Raw genomic sequence first — 20,461 nt, forward strand, 5'->3', positions numbered from 1 at the left:
CACAAAAAGGCTGAACAAAAAAAAAAGGAAGGAAAGAGGAATGGGAACAGGAAACAGACAAGGAGGGGAGGAAGAGACAGAGGAAGAGGAGGAGAAAAAAGGAGGAGACAGACAAGGAGGAGGGAAGAAGGAGGAGAAAGAGGAGGAAGAAAGGAGAGAGAGGGAGGAGAAAGAGGGGGAGGGAAAGAGGAGGAGGAGAAAGAGGAGGGAGAAAGGAGAGAGAGGGAGGAGAAAGAGGAGGAGGGAAGAAGGGGGAGAAAAGGGAGGAGAGAAGGAGGGGGAGGAGAAAGAGGAGGGAGAAAGGAGAGAGAGGGAGGAGAAAGAGGAGGAGGGAAGAAGGGGGAGAAAAAGGAGGAGAGAAGGAGGGGGAGGAGAAAGAGGAGGGAGAAAGGAGAGAGAGGGAGGAGAAAGAGGAGGAGGGAAGAAGGGGGAGAAAAAGGAGGAGAGAAGGAGGGGGAGGAGAAGGAGGAGGAGGGAAGGAAGGGAGAAGAAAGAGGAGGAGGGAAAGAGGAGGAGGAGAAAGAGGAGGAGGAAAAGAAGAAGAGGAGGAGAAAGAGGATGAGAGAAGGAGGAGAGGAAAAAGAGGAAGAAAGGAGGGAGAGGGAGGAGAAAGAGGGAGGGAAGGATTAAGAGGAGGAGGGATGGAGGAGAGGAGAAAGAGGAGGGAGAAAGGAGAGAGAGGGAGGAGAAAGAGGAGGGAGAAAGGAGAGAGAGGGAGGAGAAAGAGGAGGAGGGAAGAAGGGGGAGAAAAAGGAGGAGAGAAGGAGAGGGAGGAGAAAGAGGAGGGAGAAAGGAGAGAGAGGGAGGAGAAAGAGGAGGAGGGAAGAAGGGGGAGAAAAAGGAGGAGAGAAGGAGGGGGAGGAGAAAGAGGAGGGAGAAAGGAGAGAGAGGGAGGAGAAAGAGGAGGAGGGAAGAAGGGGGAGAAAAAGGAGGAGAGAAGGAGGGGGAGGAGAAAGAGGAGGGAGAAAGGAGAGAGAGGGAGGAGAAAGAGGAGGAGGGAAAGAGGAGGAGGAGAAAGAGGGAGAGGAGGAGAAAGAGGAGGAGGAAAAGAAGAAGAGGAGGAGAAAGAAGATGAGAGAAGGAGGAGAGGAAAAAGAGGAAGAAAGGAGGGAGAGGGAGGAGAAAGAGGGAGGGGAGGATTAAGAGGAGGAGGGATGGAGGAGAGGAGAAAGAGGAGGGAGAAAGGAGAGAGAGGGAGGAGAAAGAGGAGGGAGAAAGGAGAGAGAGGGAGGAGAAAGAGGAGGGAGAAAGGAGAGAGAGGGAGGAGAAAGAGGAGGAGGGAAGAAGGGGGAGAAAAAGGAGGAGAGAAGGAGGGGGAGGAGAAAGAGGAGGGAGAAAGGAGAGAGAGGGAGGAGAAAGAGGAGGGAGAAAGGAGAGAGAGGGAGGAGAAAGAGGAGGAGGGAAGGAGGAGAGGAGAAAGAGGAGGGAGAAAGGAGAGAGAGGGAGGAGAAAGAGGAGGAGGGCAGGAGGGGGAGAAAAAGGAGGAGAGAAGGAGGGGGAGGAGAAGGAGGAGGAGGGAAGGAAGGGAGAAGAAAGAGGAGGAGGGAAAGAAGAGGAGGAGAAAGAGGAGGAGGAAAAGAAGAAGAGGAGGAGAAAGAGGATGAGAGAAGGAGGAGAGGAAAAAGAGGAAGAAAGGAGGGAGAGGGAGGAGAAAGAGGGAGGGGAGGATTAAGAGGAGGAGGGATGGAGGAGAGGAGAAAGAGGAGGGAGAAAGGAGAGAGAGGGAGGAGAAAGAGGAGGAGGGCAGGAGGGGGAGAAAAAGGAGGAGAGAAGGAGGGGGAGGAGAAGGAGGAGGAGGGAAGGAAGGGAGAAGAAAGAGGAGGAGGGAAAGAAGAGGAGGAGAAAGAGGAGGAGGAAAAGAAGAAGAGGAGGAGAAAGAGGATGAGAGAAGGAGGAGAGGAAAAAGAGGAAGAAAGGAGGGAGAGGGAGGAGAAAGAGGGAGGGGAGGATTAAGAGGAGGAGGGATGGAGGAGAGGAGAAAGAGGAGGGAGAAAGGAGAGAGAGGGAGGAGAAAGAGGAGGGAGAAAGGAGAGAGAGGGAGGAGAAAGAGGAGGAGGGAAGAAGGGGGAGAAAAAGGAGGAGAGAAGGAGGGGGAGGAGAAAGAGGAGGGAGAAAGGAGAGAGAGGGAGGAGAAAGAGGAGGAGGGAAGAAGGGGGAGAAAAAGGAGGAGAGAAGGAGGAGAGGAGAAAGAGGAGGGAAATCGTGTCAGACTAATCTCATTGAGTTCTTTGACTATGTCACAAAGGTGTTGGATCAAGGTGGTGCCGTGGATATTGCCTACCTGGACTTCAGCAAAGCCTTTGATACGGTTCCACATAAAGAGCTGATAGATAAATTAGTGAAGATTGGACTTAATCCCTGGATAGTTCAGTGGATTTCAAGCTGGCTGAAGCATAGACATCAGAGAGTTATTGTTAATGGCGAGTATTCTGAGCAGAGACAGGTTACAAGCGGTGTGCCACAAGGGTCTGTTCTGGGTCCTATTCTTTTTAATATGTTTGTGAGTGACATAGGGGAAGGTTTGGTAGGGAAGGTTTGCCTATTTGCCGATGACTCTAAAGTGTGCAATAGGGTTGATATTCCTGGAGGGGTCTGTAATATGGTAAATGATTTAGCGTTACTAGATAAATGGTCAAAGCAATGGAAACTGCAGTTTAATGTTTCCAAATGTAAAATAATGCACTTGGGGAAAAGGAATCCTAAATCTGAGTATTGCATTGGCAGTTCTGTGTTAGCAAAAACTTCAGAAGAGAAGGATTTAGGGGTAGTGATTTCTGACAGTCTCAAAATGGGTGAGCAGTGTGGTCGGGCAGTAGGAAAGGCAAGTAGGATGCTTGGCTGCATAGCTAGAGGTATAACAAGCAGGAAGAGGGAGATTGTGATCCCCTTATATAGAGCGCTGGTGAGACCACATTTGGAGTACTGTGTTCAGTTCTGGAGACCTCACCTACAAAAAGATATTGACAAAATTGAACGGGTCCAAAGACGGGCTACAAGAATGGTGGAAGGTCTTAAGCATAAAACGTATCAGGAAAGACTTAATGAACTCAATCTGTATAGTCTGGAAGACAGAAGGAAAAGGGGGGACATGATCGAAACATTTAAATATGTTAAAGGGTTAAATAGGGTTCAGGAGGGAAGTGTTTTTAACAGGAAAGTGAACACAAGAACAAGGGGACACAATCTGAAGTTAGTTGGGGGAAAGATCAAAGGCAACATGAGAAAGTATTATTTTACTGAAAGAGTAGTAGATCCTTGGAACAAACTTCCAGCAGACGTGGTTGGTAAATCCACAGTAACCGAATTTAAACATGCCTGGGATAAACATATATCCATTGTAAGATAAAATACAGGAAATAGTAAAAGGGCAGACTAGATGGACCATGGGGTCTTTTTCTGCCGTCAGTCTTCTATGTTTCTATGTTTCTATGAGAAAGGAGAGAGAGGGAGGAGAAAGAGGAGGAGGGAAGAAGGGGGAGAAAAAGGAGGAGAGAAGGAGGGGGAGGAGAAAGAGGAGGGAGAAAGGAGAGAGAGGGAGGAGAAAGAGGAGGAGGGAAAGAGGAGGAGGAGAAAGAGGGAGAGGAGGAGAAAGAGGAGGAGGAAAAGAAGAAGAGGAGGAGAAAGAGGATGAGAGAAGGAGGAGAGGAAAAAGAGGAAGAAAGGAGGGAGAGGGAGGAGAAAGAGGGAGGGGAGGATTAAGAGGAGGAGGGATGGAGGAGAGGAGAAAGAGGAGGGAGAAAGGAGAGAGAGGGAGGAGAAAGAGGAGGAGGGCAGGAGGGGGAGAAAAAGGAGGAGAGAAGGAGGGTGAGGAGAAGGAGGAGGAGGGAAGGAAGGGAGAAGAAAGAGGAGGAGGGAAAGAGGAGGAGGAGAAAGAGGAGGAGGAAAAGAAGAAGAGGAGGAGAAAGAGGATGAGAGAAGGAGGAGAGGAAAAAGAGGAAGAAAGGAGGGAGAGGGAGGAGAAAGAGGGAGGGGAGGATTAAGAGGAGGAGGGATGGAGGAGAGGAGAAAGAGGAGGGAGAAAGGAGAGAGAGGGAGGAGAAAGAGGAGGAGGGAAGAAGGGGGAGAAAGAGGAGGAGAGAAGGAGGAGGAGGAGAAAGAGGAGGAGGAAAAGAGGGAGAGGAAGAGGAGGAAGAAAGGAGGGAGAGGGAGGAGAAAGAGGAGGGAGAAAGGAGAGAGAGGGAGGAGAAAGAGGAGGAGGGAAGAAGGGGGAGAAAGAGGAGGAGAGAAGGAGGAGGAGGAGAAAGAGGAGGAGGAAAAGAGGGAGAGGAAGAGGAGGAAGAAAGGAGGGAGAGGGAGGAGAAAGAGGAGGGAGAAAGGAGAGAGAGGGAGGAGAAAGAGGAGGAGGGCAGGAGGGGGAGAAAAAGGAGGAGAGAAGGAGGGGGAGGAGAAGGAGGAGGAGGGAAGGAAGGGAGAAGAAAGAGGAGGAGGGAAAGAAGAGGAGGAGAAAGAGGATGAGGAAAAGAAGAAGAGGAGGAGAAAGAGGATGAGAGAAGGAGGAGAGGAAAAAGAGGAAGAAAGGAGGGAGAGGGAGGAGAAAGAGGGAGGGGAGGAGAAAGAGGAGGAGGGAAGGAGGAGAGGAGAAAGAGGAGGGAGAAAGGAGAGAGAGGGAGGAGAAAGAGGAGGAGGGCAGGAGGGGGAGAAAAAGGAGGAGAGAAGGAGGGGGAGGAGAAGGAGGAGGAGGGAAGGAAGGGAGAAGAAAGAGGAGGAGGGAAAGAGGAGGAGGAGAAAGAGGAGGAGGAAAAGAAGAAGAGGAGGAGAAAGAGGATGAGAGAAGGAGGAGAGGAAAAAGAGGAAGAAAGGAGGGAGAGGGAGGAGAAAGAGGGAGGGGAGGATTAAGAGGAGGAGGGATGGAGGAGAGGAGAAAGAGGAGGGAGAAAGGAGAGAGAGGGAGGAGAAAGAGGAGGAGGGAAGAAGGGGGAGAAAAAGGAGGAGAGAAGGAGGGGGAGGAGAAAGAGGAGGGAGAAAGGAGAGAGAGGGAGGAGAAAGAGGAGGAGGAAAAGAGGGAGAGGAAGAGGAGGAAGAAAGGAGGGAGAGGGAGGAGAAAGAGGAGGAGGGCAGGAGGGGGAGAAAAAGGAGGAGAGAAGAAGGGGGAGGAGAAGGAGGAGGAGGGAAGGAAGGGAGAAGAAAGAGGAGGAGGGAAAGAGGAGGAGGAGAAAGAGGAGGAGGAAAAGAAGAAGAGGAGGAGAAAGAGGATGAGAGAAGGAGGAGAGGAAAAAGAGGAAGAAAGGAGGGAGAGGGAGGAGAAAGAGGGAGGGGAGGATTAAGAGGAGGAGGGATGGAGGAGAGGAGAAAGAGGAGGAAGAAAGGAGAGAGAGGGAGGAGAAAGAGGAGGAGGGAAGAAGGGGGAGAAAGAGGAGGAGAGAAGGAGGAGGAGAAAGAGGAGGAGGAAAAGAGGGAGAGGAAGAGGAGGAAGAAAGGAGGAGAGGGAGGAGAAAGAGGAGGAGGGAAGAAGGGGGAGAAGGAGGAGGAGAGAAGGAGGAGGAGGGGAAAGAGGAGGAGGGAAAGAGGAGGAGGGAAAGAGGAGGAGGAAGAGAAAGAGGAGAAAAAGAAGGAGGGAGGAAGGGAGGGAGAGGGAGAGGAGGAGACAAAGGAGGAGGAGATGAGGAGGAGGAGAAAAGAAGAAGATTAACAAGAAGGAGGAAAAGCCAAAGAAGGAAGAGAAAGACAAGGAGAAGTGTAAGGAATGGAAAGAAAAGATAGATGACGCAAAAGAAAGAACAAATACACAAGGAGGAGAAGGGTAAAGGAGAAACCAACTTCACAATAAAAAGCAGCCAGAATTGATGATAATAATAATATTACACAAACAATTAATTGGTACCAAAGTCTGACCGAAAGATCAAATCTAGAAAGCATCAGATTTCAAGAGTCCATTCAAGTAAGGACAGGGCGAGAGTTGTATTCAGAGTGTCAACACCACACCACTTGTGCCTCTTGGGTGGGGGGAGAGCATGTCATAAGGGAGGCAAGAAGAGCTTCAATCTTGCCCCAAAGTCATAAGCAGCTTCCTCTAAATCAGTGTTTTTCAACCAGTGTGCCAAGGCACACTAGTGTGCCGCGAGACATGGTCAGGTGTGCCGCAAAGCTTAGAGAGAAAGAAAGCAAGAGAGAGAGAAAGCAAGAGGGAGAGAAAGAAAGCAAGAAAGGGAAAGAGAGAGAGAGAGAGAGAAAGAAAGAGAACAAGAGAGAAAGAGAGGGAAAGAGAACAAGAGAAAGAGAGAAAGAAAGAAAGCAAGAGAGAGAAAGAGAGGGAGGGATGGAGAGAGAGAAAGACATAGAGGGAGGGAGAGAGAAAGAGCAAAAAAGAGGAAGAAAGGAAGAGAAAGGGATGGAGAGAGAGAAAGAAAGAGGAAGGAGGGGAGAGAAAGAGGGAGGGAGGGAGAAAGAAATAGAGTGAAGGGGAGGAAGAGAGAGAGAGAATTTTTTTGTCCAAACTTTTTTTAGCCTCCCCCCCCCCCCGCTCAATGTGCCCCAGGGTTTCGTAAATGTAAAAAATGTGCCGTGGCTCAAAAAAGGTTGAAAATCACTGCTCTAAATAACCAGACTGGATGAGCAGATTCATCCTGGTAACAGTATATTTATCTAGATCAGCGGTTCTCAATCTGGGGGTCGGGACCCCTTTGGGGGGGGTGTCGAACAACCGTTTCACAAGGATTGCCTAAGACCACGTGGGAAAAGACAAATTTCCCCTGGTGTTAGCAACTAAAGCTTCTATTCAGGCACCTTGGAACATAGTTTTACAATCCGACCAATCAGGCGTTTACAGTGGGTGTGTCCCTCTGACCTTCCTGCCAATCAGCTTCAAGCTCTGTTGGGAGAATGGGAGGTAGACCTCGGAGGTCATCACAACATGAGGAACTGTATTAAAGGCCTTCGAATGGTCGAGAACCACTGATCTAAAGGGATGGGATTACCAGGTGGTGCCGTGTCCTTTTTGTCCTTTTTGGGATGTATCTGCTCTTCTGCTTAAACTTCACTCCTCTAAAAGAGCTTTTTAAAGTGGAGAAGGACAGAACTGGTGCTTTCTGGCACAGCCCTATCCTCTGGGTTTTAGGAAGAACAAGAAAAATACCCACCGTTTTACCTGGATTACCGCCATGCACCTCAAGAACACCTGTCCTTTGTCCTTCCCTCCTATTAGTGCTGAGCGGAGAAGAACTCGCACGCAGCACCCTAGGCTGAAATCTGATTTTGGGGGTGATGCAAGTTTTCCATCTTCTTCCCAGTCTCGGTTAGATGAACTTTAGAAGTTCTGTTTATATGTCCCACCATATTTGGTGAAGGTGGGTCAGATCTGCTGTGGGGAATTTTCTTGGTTCTCGTCGTAGATGGTCTCGCTTGCTGGAGGTCAAGATTCTCCCTCGATTCCTGGTTCATAATGTCAGGATCTCTGTTTGGAGAAGCGCGGAGTTGAGCAGCTTCGCTCTTCCCGGAAGGATTTTTCTCCCAGGTCTGAAAATGCATCCCAAGCAAAAACATCAGATGGATTCTCTACTAAATGTAATACATCACCACTCTGCTATTTCAACTCATGCCAGTCCTGCAATGTTTAACCTCCTTTGGCTTTAAACTTTGCCCTACGTACGTTTGGCCTTTTACACTTGAATGACTCACAGCCATTGTAAAAAAACAACAACCCCAAAATCCTTATTTCTCAAAAATTGAATTGAAGATGTCAAAATTAGATTTCACAACAGAATAGAATGGAATGGAATGGAATGGAATAGAATAGAATAGAATAGAATAAGTATTGCCCACAAGATCATATGCTGCAACGTCCTGCCTGTCGGCGACTACTTCAGCTCCAACCACAACAACACAAGAGCACACAACAGATTTAAATTTAATATTAACCACTCCAAACTTGACTGTAAAAAATATGACTTCAGAAACCGAGTTGTCGAAGCATGGACTCCATAGTGTCATCCCCAAACCACCAACACTTTACCCTTAGATTATCTACGGTTGACCTATCCAGATTCCTAAGAGGTCAATAAGGGGCGAGTACAAGTGCACTAGAGTGCCTTCCGTCCCCTGTCCTATTGCTCTCCTATATCTCCTATTCCTTTCTTCTATTCCTATATCTCTTCTTCTATTCTTTCATTGATATGTTCTATTATTATATCTTCTTTTCTATTATTTCTTAGATATATCTTACTATGAGTATCTCCCCTATAACCTTCATCATGTATTTTACTATGTATATATATACCCACTAAAACTCTCATTGTGTATTGGACAAAATAAATAAATAAAATAAATAAATAATAAAATAAAATGAAATAGAATAGAATAGAATAGAACGCTTTCTCTGTGGCAGCCCCGGCCCTCTGGAACCAACTCCCCCCCGGAGATCAGGACTGCCCCCACCCTCCTTGCCTTTCGTAAACTCTTGTAAACTCACCTGTGTCGCCAGGCATGGGTAAATTAATATACCCCTTAGCTATTATAATCTAGGTATGGTTTGTTTGAGTTGTATGATTATTTTTATAAGGGTTTTAAACTGTTTTTTAAACCATTGGATTTGTATATTGTGTATTGTCCTGTTGTGAGCCGCTCCGAGTCCTCGGAGAGGGGCGTCATAAAAATCTAATAAATAATAATAATAATAATAATAATAATAATTATTATTATTATTATTAATATTATTATTATTATTATTGTTAAAATGCAACTATTTTCTCACCTTGGTCTTCTGCTCAGCTGAGGAAGAATTTGCACAGTCAAATATGCTTTGGTATCTATAAAGAGAAAAATCAATGAGGGTCTAGGACAGTGATGGCAAACCTTTTTTTGTTTATGTGGCAAAAGGCGTGTGGGTGTGTGGGCGTTAGCATGAGTGCGTGTGCCCACACCCCTTTCCTACCCCCTCCACATGAGCCCTCCCCTGCGTTGCCCCCTCCGCATGGGCAAAGGCCTTTCTGAAGTCTGGTAGGTGAAAAAATACCCCGCCCAAACGGGCAAACCGGAGGTTCAAGAAAACACACTTCCAGTTTGCTGTTGTACTGGTTTTTTTGCACTCCGGAGGGTTCAGGGAAGCTTCCTGAAGCTCCAACGTACAGAAAACAGCACAACGGGCAACCCGGAGGTTTGAAAAAACGCACTTCCGGTTTTCCCATTGTGCTGTTTTTCACACTCCAAGGCTTCATGAAGCTTCCCTGAAACCTCCAGAGTGCAAAAAACAGCACAATAGCAAACCGGAAGTGCGTTTTTCCGAACTTCTGGTTTGTCCTTTGGGGTATTTTTTTTGCCTCCGTGGCTTCAGGAAAGCTTCCCTGAAGCATCCAGAGGGTGAAACGGCCTTTCCCATGGTTGAAAATCAGCTGGCCAGCACACGCATCGCACTAGAACTGAAACATGGCAAAGTATCGTGTATCCACCAGTGTTGGGCAACTCTATCCATATCAAAATGCCACTTAAATAGTTGAGCTAGTTTCAAACTAGATTTTGATTTTCTTTCTCTCTTCCTTACTCCCATTCTTTCTCTTTCTCTTTTCCTTCCTCTCTTTTTTCTATCTGTTTCTCTCTCTTCCTCTCTCTCTCCTTCCCTCTCACTCTTTCCCTCTCGGCTTCTGGGCAGGTTTGGAAAACTCTGAGTTGATGATGATTTTTAAGTGAGCGATTGCTCACTGCTCAGCTTAGAGGGAACTATGGTATCCACCGATATGGCTCCACATGCCACCTGTGGCAGGCGCGCCAAAGATTCACCATCACAGGTGTAGGAAGTGTGAGGAAGAGGTGTGTGTTGGAAGTGAAATTGATTGTGGAAGGGACTATGTATGAGTAAATATATACAATTTCGTTGGATGAAGCTGTTATGGATATTTTGAATTCCTGTTCAGAGAGATAGAGAATTTGTAGTCCTCAACTTATGAAAATTTCCATTGCTAAGTTGTTACGTGAGATTTGCTCCATTTTATGACCTTTCTTGCCACAGGTGTTACATGAACCATAGCAGGCATTAATGTAGTAACACAATTGTTAAGTGAACCTGGATTCCCCATTGACTTTGCTTGTCAGAAGGTCATAAAAGTTGATGACATGGCTTTGGGATATTGCAACCGTCATAAATACCTGCCAGTTGCCAAGTGTTTGAAATTTGATCATGTAATCTTGGAGATGCTATACAGGCATACATGGGAGAACAGGCTATAAGTCACTTCTTTCAGTCCTGTTGTAACTTTGAATGAAACAATTTGAAGACTACCTGTAGTTGGAGCGACATCAATAGTTAAAGGATGCAAATGACACAATTTGCATCATTTGCAAAATTTCAGAATTTCATCGAAGGCCCCCAAGTCACTTGGAGCAAAAGCTCTTAATAAATCAAGGTTTGTTTCACTGAAACACGTTTTAATTAAATATTGCTCACCGGGTGACTAATTCAGCAACTGAACGCCTGCCCTGGAATGTTGCAACTGGAGAATTCGGTTTTCTCCCCAGAGATCCAGACATGCTAGAAAAAGGTTGCAGCATAAATCAATTTTACTGAAAGAACACACACTCTTGCTAAAAACAGCCACAACAACCCTGCACTGCTTCTTTTCACTTGTGAGCTGAAGTTAGTATGGAGAGGAAACTGGAAACTGAACTTCAGAGGTTTCTGCTGGTCAATAAACCAAGTGTTAGTTAGTTAGTTAGTTAGTTAGTTAGTTAGTTAGTTAGTTAGTTAGTTAGCTGTTAGTAGTTAGTTAGTTAGTAGTTATTTAGTAGTTAGTTAGTTGTTAGTTAGTTAGTAGTTAGTTAGTTAGTTAATTAATTAGTGGTTAGTTAGTTAATTACTGGTTAGTTAGTTAGTTAGTAGTTATTTAGTTACTTAGTTAGTTAGTTAGTTTACTTACTTACTTACTTACTTACTTACTTACTTACTTACATTTTTAGCACTCTTATTACTTTATAAATAGTTCACGGCAATGAATTAACCCAGTGATAGTGAACCTTTTTTTCCTTGGGTGCCGAAAGAGCATGCATGCTCACTATCGTGCATGTGTGAGTGCCCACACCCATAATTCAACACCTGGAGAGGGCAAAAACAGCTTCCCCTGCCTCCCGGAGGCCCCCTGGAGGCCAAAAACAGCCTGTTTCCAAATTTCTGGTGGGCCCAGTAGGCTCGTGTTTCGCCCTCCCCAGGCTCCAAAGGCTTCCTTGGAGCTTGGATAGGATAAAAACACCCTGCCCCATCTCCCTGAAAGATCTCTGGAAGCCAAAAACGCCCTCCCAGAGGCTCTGTGTGAGCCAAAAATCAGCTGGCTAGCACACACATGCTCATTGGAGCTGAGCTAGGGCAACAGCTTGCATGACAGCAGATATGGCTCCGCATGCCACCTGTCGCACCCATGCCATAGGTTTGCCATCATTGAAGTAACCGAATCCTTTTTCTTCCCCCTATGTTGCCCGTAACAACAACCCTGCAAGGTAGAATAGGCTGAGAGAGAGAGTCTGGCACAAAGTCATCCAGTCGACCTCCCTCCTGTCTAAGTTGGACTAGAACTACTGATGGCCTGCTACTGGAACGGTAAGGTGCTACGTTCCAGTAGCGATTTACGGGATGTTCACGCAACTGCATGTCCCCAACACGTGCTTGCGCATGCCCGTGTGAGATTTGGCTTCTGCGCATGTGCAGCAAGCGAAATCTTGCAGGAGTGAGATTTCAGACATTTTCACCGATTTTTTTGCTTCTGCACATGCCTCCAAACAAAAATATCGGCGAAAATCGCCAAACTCTTGTTCGCGCGGGCATCCTCACATGATATTTCACTTGCTGCACATGTGCAGAAGCCAAATCTCAGGCCGACGGTCGTGCCTGCGACGGCCTCAAAGGGCGTACTGGTAGCTCCAAAGATGGCAGACTTTCGCTGACTAGAACTTGTAGTCTTCTGGTTCCTAGGCAAGCACAGAATAATTGGGTGTGATGTCTGAGAGGAATGATATGGTTGAGAGGTGGGCTCCCACCAGTTTGGACCGATTCTATAGAACCGTTTGCAACTTGAAGGCCTGGGTCACTGGAATCGGCAATGACCCGGGCCTGTCATGCCCCAAGCCGCCATCTTGTTTTTTGCTTCTGCGTATGTGCAGCTTTTAAAAAGTATTGCACATGTGCACAGAGCACACAGCACACAATGCACCCCCACCCACATGGTGCATTCCTAAGCGAGCCGACAGTAGCAGAATCCAGAACCTACCTCCAGTATGGTTTTATAGTTATTTCTGAAGTATGGTTCATGTGCTGTCTACAGTCACTAGGCTTAAGTTCCTGCAAATAAACAAATAAACAAACCGAACGAATAAATCAACAAATGCGTCTCAGTGGCTTTGAAAGGCTAGCATACAAATGAGATGCAATCATTTGAGGTATGGGTAGCCCTTAACTTACGACCACAATTGAGCCGAAAATTTCTGTCACTAAGCAAGACATTTGTCAGGTAGGTTTGCTCCAGTGAAAAAATTTTTACTGCAAATTTTTTTACTACCACACGGTGGGTGTGGCTTATTTTGTGGGTGTGGCTTTCTGGCCATGTGACCAGGTGGGAGTGACTTGATGATCATGTGACTGGGGGCTGGCTTAAAGGTCATGTGACTGGCTTAAAGGTGGCCAACTTGACGTCACTCATATCAAGGGTTTGGGTTAGGGTGCCTGGCCTCTGCTCGCCTCAAAGAAATACAATTTTCCTCTCAATTTATTATTACCAAATATCAAAATATACTATTTAATTCTATGTATATATATATGCCATATGTGTACATACATATTACACACAGGCACACAAAAATATACACTATCTATTATTTAAACTATAAGTGTATGTATACACACACAACTACGCACAGCTCTTCTAAAATGATACACATTCAACCTTGTTTACTGCGATAAGAAAAACATACCCATAGCCCAGACAGGGAAAAAAGAAAAAAAGTTCAAACTTTTTCTACCAGTTCTGAGTACCTGACTGTACCTGTAGGAGCCCATTACTAGTTTGCTCCATTTTACAACCGTTCCTGCCACAGTTGTTAACTGTTAACTGGAAGACTTGGGGGAGGCGTGGGTTTTATTATCTCCAGAGTTGTTTTTGCCAGCAAGAATCCTGTTTTATTGCCTGGCCTTCGTGAAACCTCTGTGAAGCTTCATCGTGTTCCTGTCTGTAAGAACAGTTTTTGTTACCTGTGTTTGCTTTCAAGTATATAAACTGCCTTTGCTTTTGACCAGTGTGTCTGGATACTCCTTTTGGTTGGTGTTGGCGTCTGGGGGGACCCAGACAGAACACTTGTTGAGCCATTTTTTGCACTCCAGAGGCTTCAGGGAAGCCTCCCGAATTTGGGGAAGGAAAAAATGGCTTTCCCCAAGGCCAAAAATCAGTTGGCACATGTGCACTGGAGTTGACATAGAGCAACGCCTCATGTGCCCTCAGATATGGCTCATGCCATAGGTTTCTCTACGGCATTGTTCTCAATCTGGGGGTCGGGACCCCTTTGGGGGTCGAATGGCTGTTTCACAGGGGTCACCTAAGACCACGGGAAAAGACAAATTTCCCCTGGTGTTAGAAACTAAAGCTTCTATTCTGGCGCCTTGGAACATATTTTTACAATCCGACCAATCAGACGTTTACAGTGGGGCTGTCCCTCTGATCTTCCTGCCAATCAGCTTAGTGCTTTGTTGGGAGAATTGGCGCTAGACTTATGGTTGGGGGTCACCATGACATCAGGAACTATATTAAGGGGTCACGGCATTAAGAATGGACGGGAACCGCTGGTCTATAGCTTTCTAATATCAATTTCGCCCCCTGGCCGATGAATGTAGTTTATACTTGTTGTGTGAATGGGAATGATTGATTTTTAATGTTACTGGGGTTTTAGATTAACTAGCTTAAATTAATTGGATTAGTATATTTACGTAGTTTCTTTTATATATTGTAAACTGATCCGAGTCCTCAGATAGCGACCACATGTATATATGCCAACGCTATCTGAGTCATGGTCATTAGTGTTGGGCGAACCCAACGAAGTTCGGGTTTGGGTTCGGCACCCGAATTTTTTTAAAAAAAATTGGGGTTCGGCACCCGAAACCAAACCCGAACTTTTGCCGAACTTTCGAGTTCGGCACTCAGGAAAGCACCAGGAAGCGCCGCCGCCCAACTGTCACCTTCCAGAACAGTCAGGGAGCTTCCTGGAGTCCCCGTTTCAGCCAGCCAGGAAGGACGTCTTAGTGATGTCAAAGCTCCACCCCTGGAATCTCCTCGTGGGATTCCCCACCTCCTTTTTCGCCTCCCGACTGGCCGACAGCTCCCCAGCTCCCCAGCTCCCCAGCCGGGGCGCTTCTCAGCGGTCTCCCGAACGCTGAACCCGGAAGTTCGGCAAAAGTTCGGGTTCAGGAGAGCGCCGGGTTTGGTATGCCGAACCGCGCAAAGTTCGGTATGAACTCGAACTTTGCAGGTTCGGTTCGCCCAACACTAATGGTCATCAAATGGCGTGATGACCATGACCTGGTCACATCAAGCCATTTCCACCTGGTCAGATCGCCAGCAAGCCACACCCACAAAACAAGCCACACCCACATCCACCACTGCTTGGAAAACAGGTTGACCCTCTCTTCTCTATGGCAGCTCCTCAAATATTAGAAGACTGCTCCTATGTTTTAGCCTCCAGTTCCTTAATTATCCTGTTTGCTCTTGTCTGCACATTTTTTAGAGTCTCATCATCTGAACAAAATTGAATGCAGTGTTCTTGGTGTGGTCTTACTAAGGCTTTACAGAATGGTATTAGTAGCCCTCTTGATCTTGATTGTATCCCTCTGTTGATGCAACTTAGGACTTAGGCATTGGCTTTCTTGGCTGTGGCTGCACACGGCTTGCCCATACAACTGGTCCTCGCAGTCACAACCTTCACAGCATCCCCATGGCCATAGGATCCAACTGGCACATATTTGCAATGGTTGCAGGATCCCAGGGTCACGTGATCACCACTGGAAACCTTCCCAGCCAGGTTCCAACAAGCAAATTGGGGGAAGCCAGATTCACTTAATAACTGTGAGATTCACTGCAACGATTTGCTTAAAAACTGTGGGGTAACTCACTTAACAACTGCTTTGTTTAGCAACAGAAATTATGGTCCCAATTATGGTTATAATACCAAGACAAGATACATTCCTTGTGTGTAGCCCAGTTACACTTGGCCAATAAAATTCTATTCTATTATGTTCTGTTCCGTTCCGTTCCATTCCATATTTTCTCTTCTCTTCTGTTCCTTTTCTTCTTCTTCCTCCTCCTCTCCTATATTCTATTTTTCATTCCATTCTATTTTTCCAATTCTATTCTATTCTATTCTACCCATGTCACACCAACACTCCGCAGTCTGCATTGGTTGCCAATCAGTTTCCGGTCACAATTCAAAGTGTTGGTTATGACCTATAAAGCCCTTCATGGCACCGGACCAGAATATCTCCGGGACTGCCTTCTGCCGCACAAATCCCAGCGACCAGTTAGGTCCCACAGAGTTGGCCTTTTCCGGGTCCCGTCAACTAAACAATGTCATTTGGCGGGACCCAGGGGAAGAGCCTTCTCTGTGGCGGCCCCGACCCTTTGGAACCAACTCCCCCCAGATATCAGAGTTGCCCCCACCCTCCTAGCCTTTCATAAGCTCCTTAAAACCCACCTCTGTCATCAGGCATGGGGGAATTGACACTTTCCCTCCCCCTAGGCTTATAAAATTTATGCATGGTATGTTAGTATGTATGATTGGTTTCTAAATTGGGGTTTTAAATTAGCTTAAATATTAGATTTGTTTACATTGTATTATTATTGCTGTGAGCCGCCCCGAGTCTGTGGAGAAGGGCAGCATACAAATATTATTAATTAATAAATAAATAATAATAAATAAATATTCTATTCTATTCTGTTCTGTTCCGTTCCATATTTTCTCTTCTCTTCTCTCCTCTTCTCTTCCTTTTCTTCTTCCTCTTCCTCTTCCTCCCCCTCTCCTCCTATATTCTATTTTACATTCTATTCCATTTTTCCTATTCCATTCCATTCCATTCTATTCTAATCCAGGACTACCTGTAAAATCCTACTTTGAATTGTTTTGGTGAACTAGTATAGCCACAATTGGGTGCAATAAAATTCTAGTTGCCAGGAAAAAGGATGCAACAAATGCCAGATTTTCTAGGCTTATCTAGCAGGATCCACCCTGTTTGGAAAAAGATGCCTTCTACGAAATCTAGATTTTAGCAAAAGTTTCTTTTTATACAGTAGTGGCCAAGAAAAATGGAAGAGGAGCGCCACCTTGTGGTTTCATTTAGCAACATTTTTCTCAAACAAACAAATGCAAGCATTATTAACCAATCCAGAAGTTCAGAGAAGGCAAAACATGAATGAAGGGAGAAAGTTTATCAGGTTAAAATGGTGTGGCAGAAAATATTTGAAGGTAATTAATTCTTGTATAAAGACATGAAGACAGAAGAGGCTTTAGTTGTGCTAAAAAACCGAAAACACACTGGGCAAGATATATATCTTTTCTCCCATTCATATAATCTTCCTCTACTCTTCATTAATGTATTCGATTCTCATATCTCTTTTTCTATCCCTTCCCTGATATTTACTATTACACGTTTTTATTCTCTTTAACTTTCAATTTGTATTGGACAAAACAAACAAACAAACAAACAAACAAACAAATAAATACATACATACCACTGGGCAAAATACAAACTTGAAGGACACAACCTTGTAGATGATCCTCACTCTATTAAGAGACCTTAGAGTACTCATATCTAATGACATAAGTGACAGAACCCATTGTAACAACATTGCCATAAAGCCACTAAGAGTTGTTAACCCAATCTTGCGTAGCTTCTTCTCTGGCAATATTAATCTACTAACCAGAGCATACAAAACATTTGCCAGACCAATCCTCGAATATGGCTCACCCATCTGGAACCTGCACTGCATATCGGACATTAATACAATTGAGAGAATCGAGAAATATTTCACGAGAAGAGTCTGATCTAAATGTAGTTCGTAAAATCATCTACCACAATGTCCTTCCTGTCAATGACTACTTCACCTTCAACCGCAACAACGCACGAGCACATAATAGATTCAAACTCAATGTAAACTGCTCCAAACTTGATTGCAGAAAATACGACTTCAGCAAGAGAGGGATTAATACCTGGAATGCACTACCTGACTCTGTGGTTTCTTCCCCAAACCCCAAAAACTTTAACCTTAGACTGTCTACCTCATCCCATTCCTAAGAGGTCTGTAAGTGTCGTGCATAAGTGCACCATTGTGCCTACTGTCTATTGCCTAATTTTCCTGTACCTACCTTGCTAATGTTTATGCTTATACTATAACTATCTTGTACATGTTATTCATTCATTCATTCATTCATTCATTCATTTATTTATTTTGTCCAATACACAATACATATTGAAGAGAATAGACATGAAGTATTATATATAAAGAGAAGATATAAAAATAGAGGAGAAGATATATGAAAGGAAGAAAAGATATATGATATATGAGATAAGGAGAGACAATTGGACAGGGGACGAAAGGCACACTGGTGCACTTATGTACGCCCCTTACTGACCTCTTAGGAACCTGGAGAGGTCAATCGTGGATAGTCTAAGGGAGAAATGTTGGGGGTTAGAGGTTGACACTATTGAGTCTGGTAATGAGTTCCACGCTTCGACAACTCGATTGCTAAAGTCATATTTTTTACAGTCAAGCTTGGAGCGATTAATATTAAGTTTGAATTTGTTGCGTGCTCTTGTGTTGTTGCGGTTGAAGCTGAAGTAGTCATTGACAGGCAGGACGTTGCAGCATATGATTTTGTGGGCAATACTTAGATCGTGTTTTAGGCATCGTAGTTCTAAGCTTTCTAGACCTAGGATTGATAGTCTGCTTTCGTAGGGTATTCTGTTTCGAGTGGAGGAGTGAAGGGCTCTTCTGGTGAAGTATCTTTGGACATTTCCGAGGGTGTTAATGTCTGAGATGCGATATGGGTTCCAGACAGATGAGCTGTATTCAAGGATGGGTCTAGCAAAAGTTTTGTAGGCTCTGGTGAGCAGGTAGAGTGTGATATTGCAGGCCACTGAAGCTGACTGTAAATCTGCAGGTCAGCGGTTCAAATCTCATCACCGGCTCAAGGTTGACTCAGCCTTCCATCCTTCCGAGGTGGGTAAAATGAGGACCTGGATTGTGGGGGCAATAGGCTGGCTCTGTTAAAAAGTGCTATTGCACTTTGTAAGCCGCCTTGAGTCTAAGAAGGGTGGCATAAAAATCAAATAAATAATAATAATAAATAATAAATAATGGTGCTAACTTTCTACACGTGTTTACCTGCTGCTCACATCGAACCATTCTTTCTCTCCCTCCCTCCTGCCCCCTCCCCAAGGCTGCAAAGACAGAAAGGCTGTTGAACTCTCATCTACTGGAATTATAATTTTCCTTCCTTCCTTCCTTCCTTCCTTCCTTCCTTCCTTCCTTCCTTCCTTCCTTCCTTCCTTCCTTCCTTTATTTTTATTTATTTTGTCCAATGCACAATAATACACAATGAAGGTTACAGCGGTTATACTCGAGTAAAATATATTAGAGAAAGAATAGAAGTGAAAATTTAGGAATAGAATATATCAATTAGAGAACAGAAGGATATTATGAGATTAGTATAAGAATAGAATAGAAGAATAGGAGATATGATATAGGAGATATAGGAGAGACAATAGGACAGGGGACGGAAGGCACTCTGGTGCACTTATGTATGCCCCTTACTGACCTCATAGGAATCTGGAGAGTTCAACCGTGGATAGTCTGAGGGTAAAATGTTGTGGGTTAGGGGAAGATACTACGGAGTCCGGTAATGAGTTCCACGTGTCGACAACTTGATTATTTTAGCAACTTTAAGAGGAGTGGAGTTCAGCTCCCAGAATTCCCCATGCTGATGGGGAATTCTGGGAGTTGAGGTCCACCCATTGTAAAACCGCTAAGGTTGAGAAACATTTGCTGCAGTTTGGGACTCGCTTTGGTGTTTTCAATCTGGTATCCGAATCTAATGTCAATTTAGCACCACTGCTTGTATTCTGTGAAAATGACACTAGAGGGTGCTCTCATCTTATTTTTCAGGACAATTTCCTTTGTTTGCAAAGTCTAGCCAGAGAATGAACAGGGAATACTCACTATTTTACTATACAGGTATATCCTCGACTTATGGCCATAACTGAGCCCCAAATTCCTGCAGCTAAGTGAGACAATTGTTAAGTAAATTTTGTCCCATTTTATAAGCCAATCACTGGGAATGTGATGTTAGTGTGAACAGTTTACAGAGTCAGTGTATAGTTCCTGATAGTGATAGGCGAACCCAATGGTGTTCAGGTTCGGCGAGTTCGGACGAACTTCACGCAAAGTTCGGACAAACCCAAACGGTCCATGGCATCAAAGCTCTGTCCCCAGAATCCCATCGTTTTTACGGATTTTTTACGGATTTTTTATTTACGGATTTTTTATTTTTATTTATTTTTATTTTTATGTGAAAGGACCTCCCTTTGCTTGCGGCGCCGCAAGCAAAAGGAGTTGGGGAATCCCACAAAGAGATTCCGGGGGCGGAGCTTTGACGTCACATATACCGGCAGGTTGCTAAGCACGCTAAGGTGATCACTTCCTGGATTCCAGGGGCGGCACTAGAATAATGGAGGGAGGATGGAATCCAGGAAGTGATCACCTTGTTGTACTTAGCAACCTGCCGGTATATGTGACGTCAAAGCTCCGCTCCCGGAATCCCTTTGTGGGATTTCCCAGCTCCTTTTGTGCCTCCCGACCAGCCTCCTGACCAGCCGACAGCTCCCCGGTATTTGTCTTCCTCCGCTGCTGCCGCTGTCGCTGCCCAGCTCCTCCTCCTCTTCTTAGAAGATGACAGCCAGGCAGTGGCACTTCGCGGTGCTTGGCACAAATACCTATCTGGGGCACAATTTTTTAAAAAAATTCGGGTTCGGGTTTGGTATGCCAAACACCACAAAATTCGGTACGGACCCGAATTGTGCAGGTTCGGTTCGCCCAACACTAGTCCCCAATAATCTGAGTCCTTATTTTACCAATTGCAAAAGGGTGGAAGGCTGAGTCAACCTTGAGCTGATGAGAACTGAACGGAGAGGGAGGTAGAGGGAGGGGAGCGATATGAAATAAAGGAGAAAACAGGCGGGTAATAAAAGTATAAAAAGTGCAAACTAGGATATTGGTTTGTGTTTTATTAAATAGAAATGTATAATTATACATATTTTGTTATGAATTAAGGTATATGTATGGATGTATTGTGGAGAAAAACAATAAAAATGTTATTATTATTTCTTTTTAAAAAAAGAGAATCGAACTGCCAAACTGCTGGCAGCCGGCAGTCAGCAGTACAGCATTCTAGTCATTACGCCATTGTGCCAATAGATCAGCGTTTCCTAAGCTTGTATGGACTTCAACTCCCAGAA

General features: G+C 45.1%; 1 protein-coding gene across 2 annotated transcripts in view; it reads right to left on the reverse strand.

The window, feature by feature from the left end:
- XIRP1 (xin actin binding repeat containing 1) overlaps positions 1–7,438 on the reverse strand; it is a 65,385-nt gene extending 57,947 nt beyond the window's left edge. For both annotated transcript variants that reach the window (XM_070726420.1, XM_070726421.1), the window contains exon 1: positions 7,077–7,438. The gene's annotated coding sequence lies outside the window, so the exon portion shown is untranslated. The remainder of the gene's footprint in view (positions 1–7,076) is intronic.
- Between the last annotated feature and the right edge of the window lie 13,023 nt (positions 7,439–20,461).

Source organism: Erythrolamprus reginae, chromosome Z (assembly GCF_031021105.1).
Source record: "Erythrolamprus reginae isolate rEryReg1 chromosome Z, rEryReg1.hap1, whole genome shotgun sequence".
NCBI lineage: Eukaryota > Metazoa > Chordata > Lepidosauria > Squamata > Dipsadidae > Erythrolamprus > Erythrolamprus reginae.